Source organism: Haliotis rubra, unplaced genomic scaffold (genome assembly GCF_003918875.1).
Source record: "Haliotis rubra isolate DU_JTF1 unplaced genomic scaffold, ASM391887v1 Scf655, whole genome shotgun sequence".
Classification (NCBI taxonomy): domain Eukaryota; kingdom Metazoa; phylum Mollusca; class Gastropoda; order Lepetellida; family Haliotidae; genus Haliotis; species Haliotis rubra.
The window spans coordinates 264,118-285,000 of NW_025767363.1; the positions used below are offsets into that span (position 1 = coordinate 264,118).

Here is a 20,883-nt window from a genome sequence, read left to right on the forward strand (position 1 = left end):
TTACTTTTTCTTGCACAGCGGATTTGTCAAAAGGTAGTGTTTATGTATGTAGATTTACTAATCTATACTGATTACACCCTGTCCTGTACCCTGTACCTGTGTAAAACAACATCTTTCCTTCAATGTATTAACCGCCAGTAAGTTGATGGGGTGTTCCTCTTTTACCAGTCGGGCAAGTTGTTTATTTAAGGCGTAAGAGGATCACCAGACCATGTTAATTAGCAAGACAATGGTACGGGTGGGTGGGGAGGGTGGGGGAGGAGATGACCAAGCCAAGAAAAACACAAGTGGATTAAAGGTCAGATGCAACCAAAAAATCAAACATAATTAAAACACAATTATCACTTCTTCATGACACATAATATGCATTGCTGATTATGAAAAAACAAAAAAACAAAATTATAAGCGTATAATCGCAAATCAAAAGTCCAATATTTTGTACTTGGGTTTACCTCCCTCGAAACGAAGCAGCCGGGATACCGAACCCAGTCAGAGCGGGTGGGTGTGCACTCAAGTGTAACGGCTGGTTCATTTGCAGATGCCACCCTCATGCACGGCTCATTGTGTGTGTATATATAGAGATGTTGGGTTTTGTAAATACATGCTCATTTTTTGTGTATAACATTTTGCAATCAACAGACATCATAACATGTCATGTGTTCAAGTATCACACCTGCCTGTCTGTGTAATTACATAATGTGACAGAGACCGAACTCGGGCCATAAATCAATGCGTTTTGTTTATGGTGTATAGCCTGATTGGTGTTAAATTCAAATTGCATGTGGTCAGTGATAGCAGCTGTGTATTGAATATTGTCATTAGCAGACAGGCAGGCAGACACACAGGTGTCAATAAAACAAGACATTGAGTTTTGTCTGTGACAACGACATATCTATATCACAGTTAGAAATTCTGTCAACGCTAAATAATGACATTGCTTTTAAGTATCGAACTGAGAAAGTGTCTCGGTAAGAAGAACGTATGGTGAAATAGACAAATGAAATTATATAAACAGTTAATTTACTGTCATAACATATAAAAAAGCTCGCGCCTGTGAGATATCAACAAAACATTAGAAAAATAGCTCGGACCAAAGCCTTCACCGAGTATTCACCCGAAAACCCGCTTCCAAGCTGCGCGAACCTATTTACTTGCGCACGTGCTATGAGCGCAGCCCAGCGGTTGAAACCCGTTTTCCCCAGAAAAGTCTGGGGAAAATTAGTTAAACGTTTGAACTCCGATTTCGCGCGTTTTTTTTCATCGCGTTATTTTTCAACTTTATAAGTTGATTTTGCAGTTTTGACGATTTGTTTCGGTATGTCCATACCGAAATGTATCAGAATCTGAGTAGTTGTGTTTTACATTGCATGTGACCTTTAAATGCTCATTATTGGCTAATTAAATAACCTTTTTAAAGAATGGCGGACATCATGCAATTAGTTGACCAATGAGATTATACACCAATGTGAAAACTGAATCGATGTATCCCTTTTTTCGGGTATTAGACTGTTAAAAGACACTTGACATGGAACAGGATTCTTTGTCAGCTGCAGATCAATGGCATATTGTTCCTTTATGTGGAGGTAGTGTCCCATTTTTGACAGCGTCTTGGTCACTGATTCAGGAAGTTTCGCTCTCAAACATGGGATAACTAGCTGCACCAATTAAGGGTAGTTATGTTAATGCAATCACCTGAGAGAAGTACAGAACAAGTAAAATTCTTCAACACTAATACGAACTAATACGAGACGAACTGCCAGCAGGAATAGTACCATTATATGGAGATGTCAGTGCCTGAAAACAGCCTCAGTCACTACAACAGCAGATGGGACTGTTGTCAGAAGAGGGGACAAACAGCATACACATCCAGACCAAAGCTCTATTGGTTCCTATATCCTTACCAGTAATGTAAAAAACGGACACGAGAAGAGCTGACAAGTGTACCAAAGTTCATTGTCAAAATTGGGATAACTGGCTAGATCAAATTTGAGGCTGTCAAAATCGGGACTAAACCTATGTGGATATTGATGGATACATTCCTCGAACAAGGTAATAACCTGACATTGTTGCAGACTTTAGTCGGTTTTATTTCTAATATTTGCATTTTGTTTTTATTCATTTGTTGTGGTAGCATTCAACAGAATCATTTGTTTTCGCCGTAATGAGACAGACAACATACACTAGGTCATACCTAGGGTGTGTGTGAAATATGATTCATGTTGGCATTCTATAAAATGTCTAGATATTACAGTCATGTTATAAATACGCTATAAGTATAATCGTATGCTTTTTATTAAGTTTCAAAATGCATGCAAATATGGCAATATAATAATTAGGATTATAAGACAAAATATATAGACATATGTCAGGGTAGAGACTGCAGATTCTACCAGTAGAGATTGCGATCGGAGTCTTTACTGGTAGAATCTTCGATCCTACTAGTAGAGATTGCAATCGTAGTTTCTACTGGTAGAGACTACGATTATATGGAATAACCTATGCGATCGGAGTCTCTACTGGTAGAATCTCCGACGATTTAAAACCCTCAAATACGTTTCAAACACCCCTAACTCTGAAACCAACCGTCCGATTTCGACCAAGTTGTTTGTACCAGTTGCAGCAACATAGCTTCAAAGACAACGGAGGGACAAATAATATTCTATTTTCCTCACCACAGTTGCTAATCTTGATTGGTTTTCTTCTGAGGGCTATAAAAATTGTCAGTGTATATGTGTATGACTAAATGTGAGTTATGTCTCTGAAAAATCAGGCGTGTCAAAAGGGCACCGAGGACATTTTTTAGCCGTGCCATTTCAATAATGACCGTGCCATGGCACGCTAATATATGGGGTATTTCGAACCCTGATAACAGTTCATCTCTTCATGAAAGAAGTTGACTCCCCAAAACATGTCCATGACTCCCTCTCATGATGACTTCTAAATTTGTATGCCTAGGGAAAGCACTGATTATGCAATTGATCTTGCTTGTAATCGGTTTTGTAAGATATGTATATTGTAATATGATCTCTCAAGTCACATTTGTATTTTTAATCCTTAATATATCTGTAGAAGCGGAAACAGTCTAGTGTTATATCTGAATAAAATGCATAGTACTGTTCAGAAAAAGTGTCTTTGTTGTTTACCCACAGATCACTCGGAGTTTCTACCAGTTGAAGACGATTGCAGCCTCTACTTGTAGGATCGGAGTTTCTACCAGTTGAATTGGAAAATGTACTGGTAGAATCTCCGATTCAACCAGTAGAGACTACGATTGCAATCTCTACTAGTAGGATCGGAGATTCTACCAGTAGAGACTCCGATCGCAGTCTCTACTGGTAGAGACTCCTATCGCAATCTCTGCTGGTAGGATCGGAGATTCTACCAGATCGCAGTCTCTACCCTGACACACACATTGACTTCGTTATTTTGCAATCCTGACATTTTTTTACCACTGGCAGATGATTAAACTTCAAACTGTTTTCATTTGTTATAATAATCTAAATGATGGAAATATTATCGAGTAAAAAAGGTTTTATTTTTGTTGATCAATCTACACCTATACGATCAATTGCGCATGCGGGTTGCGCAGCAAAGGTCACGAACCAATCGAAAATACTGGGATATCATCCGGGTGCTCAGGGGAGAAAAGCAATAACAAAAGCAACAACCAGTGCGCGGAAATTGCTCTGGATCAGTGCCCTTTTAAATGTGTTTACCATATGATTGTTTTGATCATGTTTTTACACGGTCGGCTTCAGTGTGCGATGTGTTCACTTCCATCAACCACCAGCTTGTAATTACACGTCACATGAGATTAGCCATGTGCTAAAATAACACACAAACTTTAAAGCGTACCCCTTGTCAATGTCCTGAGCCTTATAAGAATCGAAAGGTCGGCTTCCTGAGTCGACATCTCAAACTATGGTATGTAAGTGGTAATAATTCCTGAGCATTAGAGAACAGATTGGTTTGTTTGGAATTTAATGCTTTTCATAAACTAGAATCTGATCAACTATTTGTCTCTGGAATCACCTGTGATATGAACTTGTGTAGTGATTTCTCTAGAAATTATTTAACGTTATCTAAAATTAAACATTTAGTCACCTTTTATTGTATATGACCAAATTAATTAGTTAAACTATGAATTTTTTAAGAAGGAATTCATTTGGGTTCTTTTTGCCCCAGTCCCCCTGTGTGTGGACAATATAACCAATTATCTATTATTAAGTTCATGATATTTCGTGAATACACCAACTGCATAACACCGTCTCTGACCACAAACCCAAACGGGTTGCTCTCTATTCGCCTACAGTCTTAAAACAACATTTCATGGTCTGTTGACTGTTGATTTCGCAATGATAAACCACCCAAACGGTCCATCCCTTGTGTCAGGTGTTAATTAGAGGGTACCATTAAAGAATGTATTCTACTACAATAAGCCTATTATTCCCTGGCAAGGGTTCACTTTTATGACATGTAATAAACCCTGGCCAGTCAGTCAGTGGGTCCGGTAAACTTTTATTTAATCAATGATGTAACGTAGGTCTATGTAATTTGTGTTTATGCAAACCGTGACAGGTCAAAAACTATTTGCGCTTTTGTGGATAATAAGTAAACCATACACTTAAAACTGTATTTTGGAAAATGCTACCCATATCAGGGCAAATATGACAGTTAATGTCAATTTTTGACACCTAGAACAACAAGGATGCAGACGAGAGAAGTTATACCAGGAATAATCTACAACGTCTTATAGTCTCCCTGGTTATAGTTGCTCGCATAGGAGGACGAATACACTCCTAGGAGGACGAATACACAGTCTATACACTCACGGGGATCCTTGGGAAAAGGAGAAACTGAAAGAAGTAGTGGTAAAATCCTTCCTAAATTTCCAAAAATTTCCAAGCCTTGGAAATATCATCTTTCCAATTTTGGGATTTTTTTTAAATATGATATTTCCAAATTGGAAATTTTTGGAAATCACCTTTTTTTTTCTTGTGAGCGCTGTGACGTTACCACAGCCAACCCGCACTGAAACCAGTATAGAAACTAACCTCATGCATTGATATTATTTCTTCTGAATAACGACTGTAATCAATAACCCGACATCGTGGTCGATCAAATTAGAATGACATATGTCAACCAAGACAGCGAGCCTGACCGCCCGATCCTGTTAATCGCCTCTACGAAAAGTATGGGTTATTGAAGATCAATTCCTGGTCTTTCCTGAAATCACTGGCATCATCCGATTCACAAGTTCAAAAACCAGGTAAACGATGTCTGGCGACTATACCCAGCTGCTATATCTTTCAACAGGGGAACCTGCAGAGAATTATAGGTTGGTGAGGACGAAGGCATACAATGCACGTTGAGTCCTAACTTCGTTAGCTGGCTATAGAGAATACATGACAGATATACAAGACGGCAATGACCTGTGTCGCTGGCTCAGACATAAATGAGGTGCGTGGAGTTCCGGCTCATCCTCGAGGAGTTTCCTATGAAGGCATTATCCTGCTCGCAGACAGGCAGTCCGAATACCGACCAAAACAAAACATGCACTAGATGGTATTAGCGCCCCTTTCCTGCCATACTACTGGAGATGCCACACACCTTCCTGCACCACAACAAATTTTGTTAGATCAATAAGAATAACCTGGCTTTGGGTCAAATCTTCAGCCGGTTCAAAGTGGACTATTAATCCAAACGCAAAAGTTCCACAACGTTCCTCGTGAGAGGGACAGACTGACTGACTGACTGAATAACTTGCCATAACACCTATTCAAGCGCTGTACAATGCAGCCATGAATATCAAATAATGACATCTGTTATGTGAGCTTCCTCCTGTGCTGGGTCATGACGACCCACGAATTCATACATGGGAGTGTCTTCATTTCTCCAAGCTCGACTCGCCTACACTTCATTTTCTCTACAATACACATAATAACAAACAACAATACCCCCAGGAACTGTACTGCCACACTTTAGTTTCCTACATCCACCTACACCAGGGAGGAAACGTAGTAGACCGGCCCCACTTCTCCAGTTATCTATGTACCAAACTCGTTAACAGTTAACACAAAAGGAGATTATAAACAAATACTGTAAGGACATAAGCTCGCATCTCAAGGGAGATTATACTCAGTAAACATATTGTTTATTACTTATACATAAGCTGGTGTTTTAAGGGAGATTAAAATCATGCTTCTGCTTGTCTTAGAATGTGATTATTTTCGGTATTAAAATGGCAGATCTCCAGAGAGCGGAGTTGGTGACATCCCAGTAAGGTGGTCAGCAAGTACTCTATAGATTATCAAAAACTTTTTTTTACAGAAGTAAAACACAGAAAGCAAGTATTTTATGCAGGCTTCAGGTACAGAAACCCTTGTCACCGTTCGAATAACCACTTGGAAGGTTTTCATTGCTGCCCAGAGCCATATCGAAACGTATACAAGCAGGCGTACTTTAAAATGATCAGTTTAGTTTCCAACAACCCAGGAACTATGAATAACAAAACTGTCCCATACCAGCTGTGTGGCTCGTCTTGGAGTGGAATATAGTGTAGTAAAGCATTTGTATTTAAGGGGACCACGAGCACACTGACCATCGAGCACATCTCATGGTTTAAACATATTTATTTCCAAAGGTGGAACCAGATTGGTAAACAAGCGGCATGTGGCTTACATGAATACCGCTCCGGGACACAAACACGGTGTAAACATCATGAGGAAAAACATGTGACAAACAAACAATAGTTTCCTGCTTCTAACATTAGAACTATTTGTGTCGGGAAGTATTAGTTTTAACTACTTACAAACTCAAATCTGCCTGACAAGACAATGCCAGCATGGATAGTTTCTAAAATTTCAAGATTATCTTCAGTAGATCAATTAGAGTGGTCGTATAATAACGAATTTATGTCATATCCTTTAGCATAAAAGTACGTGTCATTTCCTGTATCAGTGTAAGTAGTGCATTAAAAGAAACAGTGATTTGGAACTTCGTAACAATAGCAACAAGAACAAGACCTAATTGAAGAAATATATCGCTCATAGTTATGTGCATAATAACCCCTGCAGCCGAGTCTGAGGCGTGAATGAATAATCTGACAGAATCTTGATCCATAATTTTATTAGTTGTGACAATTATTATTTGACATATTAATTTGTTTCTTAAAACTACCCAAGTAGCCGATTGTCTATGATCGGTAGCCAAAGAATTGCACAGTTGCACTGTATCTGGGAGAAATGACTTGGCATAATTTGCACTTTACTATCGATAGTTTAGTGCTTCAAACGGTCTCGGAAATTGAAGCTTGTAGTGTCAGATACCTTAAGAGGGGTTAGGTTATTCAACTATATTTTGAAGTTGAATTGTTGTTCATTTTATAAAACAAATATGTTAGTTTTGGACACATCTTCGAGTACATAGTGGTTAAAAATTTGTAACTTTTATTACGACTCGTACCGTGAAGAGCACCGCAAATAGTTCTAAGGTTAACTTTTTCAAGTGTTAGTGCTGTTTGGTACAATTGTCCCAGATGTGACAACAAAAATCGAAAATAGGCAAAATATGCCCTCCCAAAAAAGAAACGCATCATGAAAATAGCAATTTCATGTAGCAATGAATTAAAACGTGATTCATTTTACAAAAGGTTTTGCTCTATTTTGCTCTTTTGTCCTATGGTGTTTATATTTTAAAATATCACAACAAAACGCACCATCCGTAAAATACCCGTATTTAACAGCATGATTTTCAATTTCGGCGTGTAGTGTCACAGAATACACAATTCACATGCAATGCACGTGAAAGTTAGTCTCAGATAGTCTTAATGATGGGTATAAAAGGTTGATCGCTGTCTGTCGATTATGCACTGTATTTGGAATATTGTTGACGAACGCAAAATGCCATGTCTAAGTGAAGCCAACCGTCATATCGCCATTGGTTTGCTTGAAGTTGACCAGGCTCAACGTGCAGTTGCTCGACGCATGAATGTGTACCAAAGCACCATTTCACGGCTCTGGGAGAGATATCGCCGGCAGAATGCGGTAGCAGATGCCCCTCGTAGTGGGCGACCTCGAGCGACCACTGCGGGGCAGGATCGCTACATCCGGGTACATCACCTGCGTCATCGAACAGCTACGGCGACCAGTACCGCTCGACAAATACCCTGATTGAGGAGGCTTTCTGCACAGACCGTCAGGAACAGGTTGAGAGAGGCTGGTTTACGTGCCAGAAGACCTCATTTTGGCCCTGTGCTTCGACAACAACATCGTCGACATCGAGTTCAATGGTGCACCAACGTTCAGTCCTTGAACCTAACGAATTGGCGTAGAATCTGGTTCAGTGATGATTCACGATTTCTATTGGAACGACGCGATGGAAGAATGCGGGTGTACAGACGTCGACGTGAACGTTTCGCCGACGTTTGCGTTCCCCAGGTGGACATATTCGGCCGGGGCAGTGTTATGATGTGGGGAGCGATCACCTGCCGTAGGAGAAGTGATTTGGTGATGATCCAGGGCAACCTGACAGCTCAACGGTACTGTGACGACATCCTACGCCCACACCTCCTTCCAATCATTGATCGCTAGAGGGAGTTGTTTCAACAGAACAATGCCAGGCCCCACACAACACATCACACTAGAGACTTCCTCCAGAACCACAACATCAATGTGCTCCCCGGGCTCTCAAGATCACCGGACTTAAACCCGATCGAACATCTGTGGGATGCCCTGGACAGACGGGTCCGACACCGTAACCCTCAGTCCCAGACACTTCAGCAACTCGCACAGGCACTACAGGCAGAGTGGGTTGCGATTGGGCCACACGATATTCTGAGACTTATTCGTTCGATGCCGAGGCGATGTCGTGCAGTTCTGGATGTCCACGGCGGTCACACGAGGTTTTGACTTCAGCGCCACCACACGTTTCCATGTGACACTCAAACTGACTTTCCTCGAGTTGGTGCCAAAGACGGATAAGTCTGCATTCCCAGTGTGCAATTTCGCTATATGTCATTTACTCATAAAGCCTACAAGATGTTTCAAAATAAACATAAAAAATACAGTTGAAATTCCTATATGCGTTTCTTCTTTGGGAGAGTATAAATTGTTTGTAGGCTTTTACTTGAGAGACGATATTTAAAACCTCTAAGACAGTTTACCATGGGTGCAACCTGTCTAGCATTCCAGTTAACATGGTCAGTGCAAGAACAGTCGTGCTGTAATGTTCCAGATATTTATGACTATTGCCTGTTAATATTACTATTCTTCTTAACCAAATTTCGCTTTGAGCCGGGCTGTACTGTTCATGGTACACAGTGAATGCGCTTAAAACATGGGATATGTCAGTGTTTAATGTCCTAGGTCCGTATCATGTTAAACGTGTTATCCTGAAATGAATATATGACTGAAGGTTAATTTTCCTTATGCGCTGCTTTCAATATGAGTGGGTAATATGTGAAGCCATGTCACAAAACGCTTTTCATTTTTCATGGTTTTACATATCCTCTCTTGGGGACAATAATTTTACTCAACTTTAACCCCTTCGAGGATACAGCCAGTAACCATTTAAGTTGCAACTTAAACTCTACAAATATTAAAAATCTACACTAAGTTAGATAGTCTTTCGATACTTCTTTCCTTGTGTATATTTGGTCAAACCTCAAAATACCCTGAACATTTTACACGTTATCTGCTGTGATAATTCCTTGTCAGCTCGACATGTTTCAGTTTCGCACTGCACAGATAGTGGCGTGGTCATATGGACACAGAGACATATCTTTAAGTCCCACATAAACATGAGGCTGCATGTCAGCTGACATGTGACGGGCATGCATTACGTGTAGTATCGGTCGTGGAAACAATCCAGTAGTTTCACGCTGATTGCAGAGATGTTTTTCCGGCCGGTCACAAATAATATGTTCTATCTTTACCCCTTTGGTATGACGGCCTGGGATCGAACCACCGACACTTTTCAGTATGGGTAAATTATTAACATCTGTCGGTGAAGGAGACTACAAACAACTAGAACATCGCAGATATAAAACCAGTAATTGAATCTAAAACATTTTAACTATAGAGTACAACACAATATACAAACAGACTTATAGATCGCCCACAGCTGAAGGTAGATCACCATACTAGGGACCATGTGGACTTAGAATACATTTGCTTCCTCCATGGACCCTAGCTGGATTTACATCATCCCTTCAGCTGTCAGAAATTGTCGACCAATCTTGCCATAAATTAAAATAACAGAAATAAATCAATAAAAGACTGGTAGATATAAAAATACTTGGAAAGACATGGACTTACATACCCTCTCAGGGGGATAATAATTTCACGGTACTTCATCCGCCATCAAGGACACAGGCATAATCAATCTTTCTTAATAAATATATCCTACCTAATTATAAAAAAATATCTAACTACACAATAATGTATTAATTAACTTTATTAAAAGGTCTTTTTCTGATGCAGATACATTTGCATTGTTTAATTACATACTCTTGACTCGAGGGTCTTGTACAGTGTTTACTATGTATCTGCTGGTGTGGAGGGTCTTGTACAGTATTTACTATGTATCTGCTGGCGTGGAGGGTCTTGAACAGTATTTACTATGTACCTGCTGGCGTGGAGGGTCTTGTACAGTATTTACTAAGTTTCTGCTGGCGTGGAGGGTCTTGTACAGTATTTACTATGTACCTGCTGGCGTGGAGGTCTTGTACAGTATTTACTATGTTTCTGCTGGCGTGGAGGGTCTTGTACAGTGTTTACTATGTACCTGCTGGCGTGGAGGGTGTTGTACAGTGTTTACTATGTATCTGCTGGCGAGAAGGGTCTTGTACAGTACTTACTGTGTACCTGCTGGCGTGGAGGGTCTTGTACAGTATTTACTATGTATCTGCTGGCGTGGAGGGTCTTGTACAGTATTTACTATGTACCTGCTGGCGTGGAGGGTCTTGTACAGTGTTGACTATGTACCTACTGGCGTGGAGGGTCTTGTACAGTGTGTACTATGTTTCCGATGGCGAGGAGGGTCTTGTACAGTATTTGCTATGTATCTGCTGGCGTGGAGGGTCTTGTGCAATATTTACTATGTACCTGCTGGCGTGGAGGGTCTTGTACCGTGGTTACTATGTATCTGCTGGCGTGGATGGTCTTGTACAGTATTTACTATGTATCTGCTGGCGTGGAGTGTCTTGAACAGTATTTACTATGTACCTGCTGGCGTGGAGGGTCTTGTACAGTGTTTACTATGTACCTGCTGGCGTGGAGGGTCTTGTACAGTATTTACTATGTTTCTGCTGGCGTGGAGGGTCTTGTACAGTATTTACTATGTACCTGCTGGCGTGGAGGGTCTTGTACAGTATTTACTATGTTTCTGCTGGCGTGGAGGGTCTTGTACAGTATTTACTATGTTTCTGCTGGCGTGGAGGGTCTTGTACAGTATTTACTATGTATCTGCTGGCGTGGAGGGTCTTGTACAGTATTTACTATGTATCTGCTGGCGTGGAGGGTCTTGTACAGTATTTACTATGTACCTGCTGGCGTGGAGGGTCTTGTACAGTGTTTACTATGTATCTATCTACTGGCGTGAAGGGTCTTGTACAGTATTTACTATGTACCTGCTGGCGTGGAGGGTCTTGTACAGTATTTACTCTGTTTTTGCTGCCCTGGAGGGTCTTGTACAGTATTTACTATGTTTCTGCTGGCGTGGAGGGTCTTGTACAGTATTTACTATGTATCTGCTGGCGTGGAGGGTCTTGTACAGTGTTTACTATGTATCTATCTGCTGGCGTGGAGGGTCTTGTACAGTATTTACTATGTATCTGCTGGCGTGGAGGGTCTTGTACAGTGTTTACTATGTATCTGTCTACTGGCGTGAAGGGTCTTGTACAGTATATACTATGCATCTCCTGGCATGGAGGCAAGTGGGACACACTGTATCATGAAGACGGGGATTACTGTTTGTCTGGTCAATTAACTGGATATGATGCAGAGTGGTGTCAACATTCCTAGTTGAGTGTTTGACAAATGTAACTTGTAGTCTCTCAACTATAAAATGTACGGTCTAAAGGATTGTATTGCAACGAGGCACCTGGACAAGATGGCCTCAGATAGTAATTGTACTACACAGTAGATTCGAATTATCAATAGAACACAATAGGAGGACGAATGTCATCAGTACCGTTAGATCTCGGCTTTACGAAGTAAGTCTAAATGAAAGACGTCACCCTGTGATCTATTGGTTCAGCATAGGCGACAGAGATAGCGGTATGGGGAGGATTATTCACCAACATACACGCTATATCAGGTTTTACCTCATATTCAGAGAAAACGGTACATGTGACGAGAGTCGTGGACGCAGTCGTTAACAATGATAGGCACTGGTGGGTCTTCATCCCCCGTGGGAGTTGCACTGATTCAATCACTGTGAACTTGACTGTCCATCCTTTTGGTCTCTCTCTCTCTCTCTCTCTCTCTCTCTCTCTCTCTCTCTCTCTCTCTCTCTCTCTCTCTCTCTCTCTCTCTCTCTCTCTGTGAACTTGACTGTCCATCTTTTGGGGACCAAGTAATAAATTCTTATCTCGACACATAGGTATGTCTATGAGGGTAGAAAAAAAATGATGACAACTATAACAGGGAATGGTCGGGACCGACAGGTACTTCGAGTTATGCATAATATTCGAGACACCGGCATTCGACTCATCGGGATTTGACTGTATGTATAGATAAATTACTATCGACTACAGTAACACTCCCTTAAGTTCAGTCTGCCCTTGGACCAATATCTCGTATTGCGCTATGACATAATTCTGTTATCACATACCACTTAGCACCACTAACGTACACAATGCCACTTCATCGTCAGTTTAATCTGTAGTAGTATAATGGAAGAACTGCTTCATGTTGTTAATAACTGCAACAAGGGATCGGCCCCTGGGCTTGATCTACCCCTTATTAATTAATAAAACATCACTCCCTAAAGCTGATTAACATCCGACAAAACTTAATTCAATTTACCGGACAGGTTCACACCTAAACGTCATAGAATAAACACAAAACTCTCTTCCAAAATAAACAAACAAACATCACAAAGTCATTATATTATACTATTGCTTTGTTGTTTGTTGTAACAACAAATTCTTTCTCGCACGAAATTCTGAAAACCTTATTGTAACAGCCTGGAAGTTGACACTGTTTAACTGTATCGTGCTAAAGCTGTTTCACTTACCTCCACGTCAGTAGGTACCTCCGCGTCAGTAGGTACCTCCACGACAGTACGTACCTCCACGACAGTACGTACCTCCACGACAGTACGTACCTTCTGAATACTGCCAGGCCCACAGAACCACGCCCCTTCTTACATCAAGTCACAAGGATGTCCTCTGTGTTATCTTGTCGATATTTATCTTCAACCTTTTGCACCTGCAGCTTGATACAGCTTGCAGCAGTCGGAGCAGCTGTTTATTACCATACAACAATGACCATGTTATCTTTGCTGTGTGAATGCAGGACATAGCTGTGCCAGAGAACTTACTGGTAAACTGACTAACTGACTGAGTTTGGTTTTACGCCGCTTTTAGCAATATTTCAGCAACATCACGGCGGGGGACACCAGAAATGGGCTTCACATATTGTACCCATGTGGGGATTCGAACCTGGGTATTCGGCGTGACGAGCAAACGCTTTTACAACTAGGCTACCCCGCCGTCCCAGAGAGAGGGGAAGAGAAACAGAGAGCTGGAGAGTATTGTAGCATGACGTTAGTATATTATAAGTTGTATGCTTGTCTCTATTGTAATACGGTCTGATGTACGGCTCTTTGTAGCAGTGGCACCCGAGTCGGTAGGCTATTGCGACATATAGTCCTTGAGCCACGGCAAATCTAACGACCAAACGGAGGGACAAGTGACGATGGTGCCTGGCGATTAGGTGCCTGACTCTGAGGGTATGGGTTCGAATCCCGGATGAATCTCAACCAAACGAAAGTACAAGAATCTGTACTTTACTAAGAGCAGAGCTAAGAAGGATTCATAGGCTATTTTCGTTATGGCCGCTCAGTTTTGTCATCTTTTCCATTGATTTTAAAAACATATAAGCTTCTAACACAGAATATTCATTTCAAATTTTAACTGACTGACAACTTTATGAGAATAATGTCTCTTTAGTAATATAATCTAAGATCCTGTTATGTATGTTTATATCAATAACAAGTAATTGCTCAGTAATATTTTATATTAAATTATTATTATGTTGTTGTTTTTTCAAATTTTAATTCAAATTCAGGGGCGGTGGTGCAGCCATGTGCTGAAAGCATCAACTTGACACGCCGAAGACCCACGTGCCATGTGTGAAGCCCATTTCTCTCACATTCATAAGTGTTGTATAATTGCAACCTGATGATAGAAAACAATTGCCGTGTGTTTCTTTCCATATAAAATACCCTTGAAAGTTGACACTGCCTTAACACAGGCAGCCATTTTTCAATACATCCGCCATTTGTGTAAATGTTAACAAAAAACAGAAAGTTGCAGACATAGATGACAAAATCTGATTTTATATTTCCAAGCTAAGTTTTAAGGAATAGAGAGTGTTTGAAGTTAAATGAATACACTTGGATAATACATGTATTTGAGTTTAAGGCTTTGAGTCATAGGAATACGGCGGAGCAAAACCTGCAACTGAAATGATGCAATGCTAGAATATATTTCTCTTAATGAAATAATAGTTTCAGATACTATATTGTTACTATCACTGCATCAGAATTCATCTCCTTATATTATTGTGTAAGTTTAAACTAAATCACCGGTAGGTCGCGGGGGAACGTGTCCACAGCTGATTGCTATTTCCGGTTCTGTATACGCGACAAATACACGAGGTAATCGTAATTTCTGCATATTAGACATGCTTAGCAAAAACAAATTAGAACTGAAAAAGTAAATAATCTATTCTATTGATGTTTAATTGCAAATGTGACGTCTTTACTGACAAAGTCGTTTTCTGTTGCTTGTTCACGCGAAGCAATACGATGTCGTTTTCTTATCCTGAAAAATGTTTGACGAAAGTGTAACCTATAGATAAACCGACCGGTGTCTCCAAAAATTGTCTTATCCGGACTGCTTTACAATCCGGACAAATTAGTCGGTCCCAGGTGAGTCCGGAATAGACAGATTCCACTGTATTAAGATATCGTACAAACGAAAACGTTATGAAAAGAGAAACCAAGGTTTACAGCACGTTACAGTTATTAGACTGTAAGTACTACAGTTATTACACTGTAACTACTACAGTTATAACACTGTAACTACTACAGTTATTACACTCTAACTACTACAGTTATTACACTCTAACTACTACAGTTATTACACTCTAACTACTACAGTTATTACACTCTAACTACTACAGTTATTACGCTCTAACTACTACAGTTATTACACTCTAACTACTACAGTTATTACTCTCTAACTACTACAGTTATTACACTCTAACTACAATAGTTAGTACACTGTGACTACTACAATTATTACACTGTAACTACCACAGTTAGTACACTGTGACTACTACAGTTATTACACTCTAACTACCACAGTTAGTACACTGTGACTACTACAGTTATTACACTCTAACTACCACAGTTATTACGCTCTAACTACTACAGTTATTACACTCTAACTACTACAGTTATTACACTCTAACTACCACAGTTATCACACTCTAACTACTACAGTTATTACACTGCAACAACTACAGTTATTACACTGTAACTACTACAGTTTTTACGCTCTAACTACTACAGTTATTACACTGTAACTTCTACAGTTATTACATTCTAACTACTACAGGTATTATACTCTAACTACTACAGTTATTACACTCTAACTACTACAGTTATTACACTCTAACTACTACAGTTATTACACTGTAACTACTACAGTTATTACACTCTAACTACTACAGTTATTACACTCTAACTACTACAGTTATTACACTGTGACTACTACAGTTAGTACACTCTTACTACCACAGTTATTACGCTCTAACTACCATAGGTATTACCCTCTAACTACTACTGTTATTACACTCTAACTACTACTGTTATTACGCTCTTACTACTACAGTTATTACACTGTAACTACTACAGTTATTACACTGTAACTACTACAGTTATTATGCTATAACTACTACAGTTATTACACTCTAACTACTACAGTTATTACCTTCTAACTACTACAGTTATAACACTGTAACTACTACAGTTATTACACTCTAACTAGTAGGATGAAATAGCATATGACAAAGACATAATAGCATATGGCAAAGATATAATAGCACATGGCAAAGATAAAATAGCATATGGCACAGATATAATAGCATATTACAAAGATATAATAGCATATGGCAAAGATATAATAGCATATGACAAAGATATAATAGCATATGGCAAAGATATAATAGCATATGGCAAAGGCTTTATCAAAGTAGAAGATAGGACAGTTTCGTACCTCGTACATCAGTTTGTTGGCAGGTCACAAAGTGATGTGTGACGGACAGAAGTGGTATGTGATAACAGAATTATGTCAAAGCACAATACGAGATATTGGCAAGGGCAGACTGATAGGAGTGTTCTGCGTGTATTAGCGGACTGAAAAGAAGCAAAAGGCTGGGCAGTCAAGTTCACATTGATTGAATCAGTGCAACTCTCACGTGTGATGAGGTTCCGCCAATACCTATCACTGTCAATAACTGCGTCCCCGACTCTCGTCACTTGTACCGTTTTCTCTGAATCGGGGGTAAAACCTCGAAACTTCTGTACACTTTGTATAGCGTGTATGTTGGTGAACAATCAGCCCCATACCGCTATCTCTGTCGCCTATACCAAACCAATAGATAACAGGACGGTCGTTTTGCATTTAGACGGACTTGGTAAAGCCGAGATCTAACGATACTGATGACATTCGTCCTCCTATTGTGTTCTATTGATGATTCGAATCTACTGAGGGCATCTTGTCCAGGTGCCTCGTTACAGTGCGGTCCTTTAGACCGTATATTTTATAGTTGAGAGACTACAAGTTACATTTGTCAAGCACTCAGGGATGTTGACACCACTCGGTATCATATCCAGTTAATTGGCAAGACAATCAGTAATCCCCCCGAAGAGTGTATACCTGTCGTCATGATACAGTGTGTCCCACTTGCCTCCACGCCAGCAGATACATAGTGAACCTTTTACAAGACCCTCAAGCCAAGAGTAAGTAATTAAACAATTAACATGTATATGTTATCACAAGGGATACTTATTTCAGTGTCAAATCAGAAAAGGACCTTTTTAATAAAGTTATTTAATAAATTATTGTGTAGTTAGATAATTTTTTCATAATTAGGTAGGATATATTTATTAAGAGAGATTGATTATGGCTGTACCCTTGATGGTGGTTGAAGTACCGTAAAATTATTATCCCCCTGAGAGGGTGTGTAAGTCCATGTCTCTCCAAGTATTTTTATATCTACCAGTCTTTTATTGATTTATCTCTGTTATTTTAATTTAAGGCTAGATTGGTCGAGAATTTCTGACAGCTGAAGGGATGATGTAAATCCAGCTAGGGTCCATGGAGGAAGCAAATGTACTGTAAGTCCACATGGTCCCTGGTATGGTGATCTACCTTCAGCTGTGGGCGATCTATAAGTCTGTTTGTATATTGTGTTGTAATCTATAGTTAAGATGTTTAAGATTCAATTACTGGTTTTATATCTGCGATGTTCTAGTTGTTTGTAGTCTCCTTCGCCGACAGAGGTTAATAATTTACCCATACTGAAAAGTGTCGGTGGTTCGATCCCAGGCCGTCATACCAAAGGGGTAAAGATAGAACATATTATTTGTGACCGGCCGGAAAAAGATCTTTATAATCAGCGTGAAACTACTGGATTGTTTCCACGACCGATACTACACGTAATGTATGCCCGTCACATGTCAGCTGACATGCAGCCTCATGTTTATGTAGGACTTTAAGATATGTCACTGTGTACATTAGGCCATGGCTATAGGAACACACGTCACTATCTGTGCAGTGTGAAACTAAGACACGTCGACCTGACAAGGAATTATCACAGCAGATAACGTGTAAAATGTTCATGTTTATTTTGAGATTTGAATATATATACACAAGGAAAGAAGTATCGCAAGACTTTATATTCGTCCTAGTATCAGTACGTTACCACTAGCCATGGCAAAATAATGTATCCAAACCTCAATTTAATTTTATCTGGGTTAACTTCCTTATCTTACAAAAACCCTCACATGCTCTTGGCGTCATATATAGTCTTAACGACAGAATAGGCTTTGCTATGCTCAATTAGTCTATCCTGGAACATTCAAGATTACACTTGACTCCAAAATCGTCTTATGACAGTAGTTTCCACACCACTGCTCCTGTCATATATATAGTAATACATCCCTGGTAACTATTTACTGTTATAGTGTAATGAACGTACACACAATCTGTTTGTATGCAATATAACTGTTCTACTGTCGTCAGTATTTTATACCTATTGCAGCTATCGCATATACTGATTAAACTGACGACGAAGTGGCTTCTTTGTATGTATCTGGCACAAGAGTAGGCTGGCGTCACATCGGCAATATTTCAGCCGTATCGTGACAACAGAAGGTCACCCAACATAAAATATAAACATGAACTGATTCCTTCACAAGACGGGCAATATAACAACTGGAATAGCAAAGATTAAATCTAAAACTAGCTTGAAACCATATTAAAATAATGACTAATTGTTCCACGCCACAGTATACAATAAGGTTATAGATCGCCAGCAACCAAAATAAGGCCAGCATACTGGGGACCATGGGGACTTACAGTATTCCTGTTTCCGGATTATAAACTTATTTCGGCTGGTGAAGATTGTCTGGTATTTTAACCAACGATTAAAAACACAAATATTCTAAGACTAAAAGTAGTAAGAATAAAACACATTGAATGATATGGTTTTGCATATCCTCTCTTGGTGACAATAATTTTACTCAACTTTAACCCCTTCGAGGATACAGCCACTAACCATCTAAGTTACAAATTAAACTCTACAGATATTAAAAATCAACCATCTACACAAAGTTAAATTCAACTTTCTTTTAAAAATCCAAGGACAATGTGAGCAGCAAGATGATGAAAAATATCATTTGTATGATAATTGTATCCAATAGTTTTGAATTTCGTTTACTTGCCTACTTTACTACTACAGACGAAGGAGCCATGATCCAAATTAGAGCGCACCAGTATCTGTATAGGTGGAGCAGGGATCCCTTACCTTCTTAGAATTGAAGACAGCTTGTAACATTCCAAGGACATTCAGTAGGTCTTTAAATATTGAATGTCGAGTGGAAAGGTCAATCGCTGATCACAGATTATACCCAGGAACTTAGCGTCCTTAAACAGCTTTAAGAAGAGTAATTCCGGGTCTTCACGATTATACCCAGGAACTTTGCGTCTTAAACAGCTTTAAGAAGAGTAATTCCAGGTCTTCACGATTATACCCAGGAACTTAGCGTCCTTAAACAGCTTTAAGAAGAGTAATTCCGGGTCTTCACGATTATACCCAGGAACTTTGCGTCTTAAACAGCTTTAAGAAGAGTAATTCCAGGTCTTCCCGATGTCTATATTGTCTACAAAACTGGACACAGTTTGTTTTAGATTTGGACAACTTAAACAAACGGCCACGTCATACTTTAAAACTCGTTTACATTGTAGACATTGCCACAGCAATATATGGCGACACCCATTGAACAAACAAAACAGGATTATTGTGCAGAATAATGTATATATCTTTAAAGCAATGAAAATCCGTGTTTGATAAAGCTTAAAGCTGTTTAGGTAATATTGTTGTCTTCTGACCAACTTGAAATAGAAATATACGACTTCAACAATAGATAAGCGGTACACATCACAAACAGTACAGCATGACGATAAACCAGGTCGAGTTGACATGGAATGTATGACAGCAGATAGCGCTTGCTTTTATAGAAACTGACCAACACGGAAAAACGCGTGCCAACATCCCATGTTTGTGATAGTATGAATATGTTGCTATTAATTCCGGCAAAAGGAAGTTATCATCCAACCTCATTTCAACTTACTATCTGGGTACATTGACCGTCAAGACCACCTCCGTGGTGTAGTGGTTCGAGCGTCCGCCCGGAGAGCGGAAGGTCACGGGTTCGTTCCCCGACCGCGTCATACGTTAAAATATGGTACTTGTTGGTCCCTGCCTCCCGCACGGCATTATTGGGTACAACTGTCGGCTCGGAGTCAGTATAATGTGTCTGAGTTGGGTATTCATGCTTCACTGCGGCATGGTATCTCAGTGGGCTAGCACTATACAACCAGCTTCAGTCTGGGCTAGTACAAGCAGCCGCACATACACATACACACGCATGCACGTCGTCATATGAGCGAAATATTCTCAAGCACGACGTTAAACCCAATTTCACCTCACCTCACCTCACCTCACATTGACCGTCAAGCATTTACTTAGTGTCATATCCAAACACAAAAAGGAACGAAAGACAAAATACCGACTCAACTTGATGTGAACATGGACGTGTGACGTTCAAGACTCTGGTATACAATCCTCAAGACCTTTTGGCATCTTATATAGTCTCCACCAGGCATCTAATATAGTCTCAACCAGGCATCTAATATAGTCTCAGCCAGGCACCTTATATAGTCTCAACCAGGCATCTTATATAGTCTCAACCAGGCATCTTATATAGTCTCAGCCAGGCATCTTATATAGTCTCAACCAGGCATCTTATATAGTCTCAACCAGGCATCTTATATAGTCTCAACCAGGCATCTTATATAGTCTC

General features: G+C 39.9%; 1 protein-coding gene and 1 long non-coding RNA gene across 2 annotated transcripts in view; both read right to left on the reverse strand.

Annotated features, from left to right (window-relative positions):
- LOC124257269 overlaps window positions 1-13,319 on the reverse strand; it is a 59,638-nt gene extending 46,319 nt beyond the window's left edge. The window contains exon 1 of the mRNA XM_046691288.1: window positions 13,258-13,319. The gene's annotated coding sequence lies outside the window, so the exon portion shown is untranslated. The remainder of the gene's footprint in view (window positions 1-13,257) is intronic.
- Window positions 13,320-18,051: 4,732 nt separating this feature from the next.
- LOC124257283 overlaps window positions 18,052-20,883 on the reverse strand; it is a 13,892-nt gene continuing 11,060 nt past the window's right edge. Inside the window, exon 3 of the long non-coding RNA XR_006893228.1 lies at window positions 18,052-18,062. This is a non-coding gene — a long non-coding RNA (uncharacterized LOC124257283). The remainder of the gene's footprint in view (window positions 18,063-20,883) is intronic.